This window comes from Humulus lupulus, chromosome 9 (genome assembly GCF_963169125.1).
Source record: "Humulus lupulus chromosome 9, drHumLupu1.1, whole genome shotgun sequence".
NCBI lineage: Eukaryota > Viridiplantae > Streptophyta > Magnoliopsida > Rosales > Cannabaceae > Humulus > Humulus lupulus.
In genome coordinates this window covers 146,980,268-146,986,706 of record NC_084801.1, presented here as the reverse complement: position 1 = coordinate 146,986,706, position 6,439 = coordinate 146,980,268, and positions in this window count along the sequence as shown.

Genomic DNA, 6,439 nt, shown 5'->3' with positions numbered 1-6,439 from the left:
TAAATATTGGGGATTATTTATAATGACTGAGATATGATAAAAGGGGTAATCATGAGTTACCTTTTTCAAGGCATGGGGGAGTGTAATAGCCGTCAGAAGGATTACTTGGAAACTGAAAAGGCGTGATTAGATGTGATTAGGTCACCTTTTTCGAGGGCGCACGAGAGACTCTGACAGATTTCGTGGGGCATACGAAAGGTTAGTTTCCTAAGTTTACTTATTGCTGGTCGCAATAAATAAAGTTGGGGGGCAAATTTTTATCCAAAAAACAGCTGTGGATGACGTGGCCAACACGTGGCAGAGATGCTGCTCGCCTATCGACCATAGATACTTCCATATGCGACGTTCAAGTTTTATATACGACCAGCCTGGTCGTATACTCCGTTTATTTATGTATAAATTTGTATAGTTGTAATGATATCCGAGAATATCTCTTCATTATAACATGCATATCCATTTATTAAGGAAAGATATATTTAATTGACTCATGTAACCCTCCTTAAGACTATAAATAGTCAAGAAATAGCTCAAGGAGGGATCTTTTGATCTTTTTCCGAATTGTATTACTATTATCCATCGTTTGTATTGTTTCTCCTTCTAAGGTCTGTGAAACTCAGGAACCCTAGTTCTTTGATCACACCTTTGAAGCTCAACATCAAAAATAGTATCAAGTGGACGTAGGTCATTACCAATCCTTGGGGCCGAACCACTATAATTCTTTGTGTTCTTTACGTTCCATTAGATTGTTTTCTCATGCATCGTACTATTTTCCTGTCGTATATTAGACTCCGTGTCGTTGACCAAAACGAGGGTCAACAACTAAATTGCAAAGGAATTAATTTTCCAAGGCAAGGAAATAATCATTTGATAATTACGGGTAATTGATTAATTTACAATTAATTCATTATATAACTATATTTTTTTTTTAAAAAAAACTATAGGTTAAAATTAATATTAATCTTGTTTGGAATAATATATAGAGAGAAATAGTATATATCATATTTATAATATGATATTTATTTATTTATTTAATTTATAACTGATATTTTAAGATGTAGTGCATCAAAAAAAAAATTAGTTATTAAAATTTTTGTGTTTTATTTTATTTAAATGTTTGTTTAGTTTATTTAATTATTTGTTTGTTTAAATTAATTTTTAGAATTGTTTGGTAGAATTTTTGTTAAATTATTTGCTAAATTATATTTTTTTATTTTATTTTAAAATGTGATTATTTGAGTTTTGGTTGAATGCACTAAGGTGCATGGTAGGTAGTGATGCACCTAGCGATTTAGTGTGTGTAAGTGCATGGTAGCATGGTGCACATGTATAGAACTTTCTACACACTTTGAAGTTGCCTTTTATTGGATTTATTGGAAACATTAGAAAAAACATTAAAATAAAAGGAAGAGGAAATAAGGCTTGGACGTGTGTGTAGTGGGAAAGGAAATGGTTTTATTCCATTTTTTTTTCTTTATCAAATAAATTAAAATTAGAAGACAATGGATAATTTGGGAAAGGAAGTGATCATCTTTTATCTTCTACCAATTATGAATAAAACAAATAATGAAAATTAAAAGAAAATAAATAGAAAATAGGAAACTTACCATTTTGTGATTTGGGTTATTTTTGGTCACTTTAGAATAAAAAGGGAAGAGTGAAATAGAGAGCATTATGCTCATGTTGGCTGCCGTGTGCTAGAGAGAGGAAGAGAGAGAGAGAGTGGTGTGATAGAGAGAGAAGGCGAAGAAGAAAGAAAAGAAGGAGGAGAAGAAGAAGAGAATGAAGGATTCAATACTAGGGTGTGTATCTTTTGTATTTGTGGTTTTTTAACCCTCTCTTCTTTTTCTTTCTTGAGTTTTGATAAGTTATGGTTGTGGTTTGTTTGTGTTCTTCTTTTCTCATGGTGGATTTCGAAAAACCTAGGGCTTGAACAAGTGGTGGCTATAATTTTTGGGTTGGTCACTTTTTACAATCAAGTGAGGTAATGAGATTTCTAACCCATTTTTTGTTATGATTTTGGGTTGTATTGGTTGATTGATGTTTGGCTTTGATACATGAAGGGTTGGCCTAGGCGTGTGGCTCTATGATTTCATGTGGTTTTGGTGTTAGGCATCATATTATTATTGGTCATGGGAAAATTGTGTTATGGTTAAACTATGAAAAAGTTTTGTTTCTTTTGTATAAGATGAGATTGGGTGAAAGATAAGGGTTAGAAGTTTTACTATTTTGTGTGTATTGGTTTCGATTATGGGTATGTTTATGTTTATGATTGTTTGTGATTTTGAATATAGATTTATATTGGCTATGAAACTATGTTGATCTCTTGTTATATTAATTGTTTGATCTTAGGATCTTGAGTATGATGATATTGATGTTATGATATCTATGTAAAAGCATGCAAGGTTTTGGTTTTGATCCACTAAACATGATGATCTTGGTATTTTATGTTTAAGAGGATGAGGGTTTCAGCCTATAGGGCATTGGTGCATGATTGTGATGTTTTTATTTTGTGTCACTTATACATGTTAGGAACATGCTAGGATAATTTGAATAAAAGGAAGGATTGTCTTGAATTTTTTTTATAAATTGATATGTTAGTGATTTCATGAAGATTATGGATTGGGTTTTGAGAAGCATCAATTAAATATGAATTTCATGATGAATTATGCTTGCTGATTTTGTGAATAAATGGTGAATAAGTTTGATGAAATAATGATATGCATGCATAGGAAATATCTCTAATGAAATGTTGTATTTGTGAAAATAAAATGATGTTTTAATTTGATATTTTTTGCACAAATTATTACCTACATATTTTTCTTTATTTTTGAGAAAATATTGAGTTTTAAACATATAAAAAATGGTGATTTTGAGAATAAAGATAGTTGCTGGAATTTTTGTAAAAAAGGTGGAGTTGTATTTTTATAAAAGAAATTTGGTGAGTATCTTGAAATAAATTAATACCCTAAACTATGGTAATATTAAAAGTGGTATTTTAAATATAATATGAGTGTTTATATTAATAGTTATGATTTTTCTTTATTTTGATTTAGAAAAATGTTGAATTTAGTTCACTTGTGATTTTTAAATAAATTAAATGGTGGCTGAAAGTTTAGTTTAATAAGTTTAAAATAATTATTTGATTATCACATATGAATTTATATTACATAAAATTAAGTCTTAAAATAATTCAAGCAAAATATATTTTTCCCACACCTAAAATTTATATTTTTCTCACATCAATTATGTAATTCTATTAATTTAAATTAAATTGTTATTTTCTAAGGAAACATGATAATCATAAGTATTTTACATAATTTCAAGCATTTGTTGTTTCTATGTAATTTGAAAATAATAAATTGATTTATTATATTTTTTTAATGGCTAAATAAATTATTTTTATGAAATAAAAATAATGTCTTGAGAGATTTAATCAACCTAGTAATTTTAAGAATATAATTAATGGGTAAACAAAGCATGTTACAAGTTTATTATTTTGAAAATGATAGAAGTCAGACGCGTAGAATTATCGTTTTAAACGCCACATTTATGCAACGTTCCCACGTATGCATGTCGCGTGCAAATTCACTTTTACGTTCAAAAATATGTCTATTATGCAACCATGTAGCTTTTATAGAAAGATCATGCATGCAATATAGGTAGAATGTGCATTATTCTTTTATGACCTTATGTGTAATTATGTATTTTTGTATGTTGTGAGTAACTCTCACCATGTGTGCATGGTCCATGCACACATGAGTTATATAAGTGGGCAAAATAGAGATTGTGTGAAGCTAAGGAATGTTATTTTGATTATGGTATAGACTCGTTGAGAAGTTGTCATTTTACTTAGCTTGGACCTTGAGGTATGGAAGTTAGATAGAATTTTATTTATTTATGCTGTGAATGGTAAGATTGTTTGTATGAATGAACGTGTTATGATGCTTTGCGCTATGAATTATGAAATGCTTTAATATGATGATATGTTTGGATTGTATGAATGTTGTATGATATGAATGGATGTTAACGTGATGAACACGACACATCAAAAGGGGTTGCTAAGGATATGAAGACGTAACCCGAGTTACTAAGGATATGAAGACGTAACTCTAAGGGCAGACGCATCGAGGTTATTCAAGGACCAGAGATCCTGTTTACCTCAAAGGGTGACATGGACAAGTTAGCGGGCCATGTTCACAAGGAAATTTTTTATGATGATGTTATGATGATGATGTTAATGTTGACGTGATTATGTTTATGTTTATGATATTGACACCATTATGACAATGATGCTATGATGTATAAAGATGGATGAATGTGTTTGTGATTTGTTGTATCTTACTTGTTTGTTGTTTGTACTTCCTTACTGGGCTTTTAGCTCACCCCCTTACTTTCCCTTCCTGGTAGCAAATAGGTTTCTCTATGGCACACGTGGTGATGTGGGGAGTTCTGTCGTCCTGGTGTGTATGGCGTCGGGACATCCTATGGATGAGAAACGATCAATTTAAAACGCCATTTTCTTTTAATAATGTTATGTTTAATGGGACTTTTTAAACTTATCAGTGGGACTTGAACTTTTGGTTGTTTTAGAACTTTGCATGAAAACTAATATTTTCTTTTTAAACTATTAGGCCCAACTTGCATGTTTTAGCAAGACCCCACTAAAATCTTTATAATAAGTGGCTTTCTCTTATAAACTAATGAATATGTGAATGTTTTACGAAGCACTAGACTAGGGTGTTTTACAAATGGTATCAGAGGCAGTTGTTCATATTTCCAAGGACCCTCCCCATACACGCTGAAGATGGGAAAATCTCACCTCACCGTGTCGTAAGTATTTGTTTATGTGTTATTACTTGTTTCTGTTTCATTTAATTTTATAGTTTCGTAAACTGCAGTATAGAAGATGCCTCATGTTTTGAAAAATGACTAAATAACAACTACTCAAGGAGATCTGTGCAATACCCAAGGTCCAGCTTGACAAGGATCCCTACGATTGGCAGATAACAGTCTTGAAAACAACAAAAGAGGTTTGTGATCGCATTCAAGGGATGATGAACAAGAGAGGAGCCTTGCTATGGCCCATAGAGAAATATTGGGTCTTGAGGGAAGCATTGTCGATGTGCTCGGAGGCCTTTCTTCAGTGGAATCGATCGGGGAATAGTGTTGAGCAAGATGACCTGGAGTTTAGTACCATGGAGTACGCAATTCGCAATTTTCTAGAAAATTACAATTTTAGTCATCTAGAGCTGGTGCTAGTGAAGACGGATGACGGGGAATAGAGGAGCGTTTGGAGATGGTACATGATGTGGAAGGAGAGTTGGCAATTGAGGAAGTAATTCGAGTTATGCCATGTCTGACCGCTAGGATGGATATAATGGCGAGCGCTCCCGACTATTTCCACATCCTAGAGAACGTATTTGATTACAGTTCAGGGGATGAGTCCACTGTTGAGGACTAGAGTCCATTGCGTAATCCTTACATGGGGTGCTAATGAATAAAATGGGATATTTTCTAAGACCTTAAGGGATTTATGTTTGGTCATTAAACACTTTTTGGGATTGTTTAAATTTTTGAATAATTTGAACATTTTGAATGCTATGGTTTATTTTGTTGCAAACTCAAAATGATGTGGTTTGAATGTATGACTTTACAAATATCTATCAAACCATTATGCAATGTTCCTTCCTTATGATCTTCCTTTGATTGCCTTAGAATCTCATTATGTCGACTAGAGGAAGAGGAGGAAAAGGAAAAGGAAGAGGTAGAGTAAAAGGTGTCTCCACAAGGTCTGAAACCACGACAACCCCTGACGTAGAAATGCCATCAGTTCAACCTACAGCTCCTCTCTGTCAAAACTTCTCTCTGTTAAAACTCTCTAGATCTTCTCTCTGTCAAAACTCTCTAGATCTCATCTCTTGAGTACATGTAGGGAGTCACATAAATCAACATTTTGAATCTTATGTGCCCACACACGTCCTTGTGTGTTTAAGGATTGGTATGGAAGATTAGGGTATGAGATCTCAAAATACTGGATAGAAAGATCGTTGATTTATACAAAAAGACTCAAGGACACTTGATAGGCTACAAGAGGTAATCCTTGACCTATTTGTATGTGATTTAATATTTATATATGTATATGATCCTGAATGGTATTAATATTTATTAAAATGGGTCCATATATTCCATTGCATACCTTTGATTTGATCATTTAATACCAACAATTAAAAGCACTTGTATCACAAAAAAATGGTTAAAGTTTTTAGATCAAACCCATAATCAACAACATTTTTTTCATCCAAAAAATTTGAGTATAACAACTCCCAGCAGCTATGTAATCTGCCTCGTCTGTTGACAAGGAATGGAGTTTTGTTTTTTACGATGCCAGGAAACCAAATTATTTCCTAAATAAAAGCAACCACCACTTGTACTCTTGTGG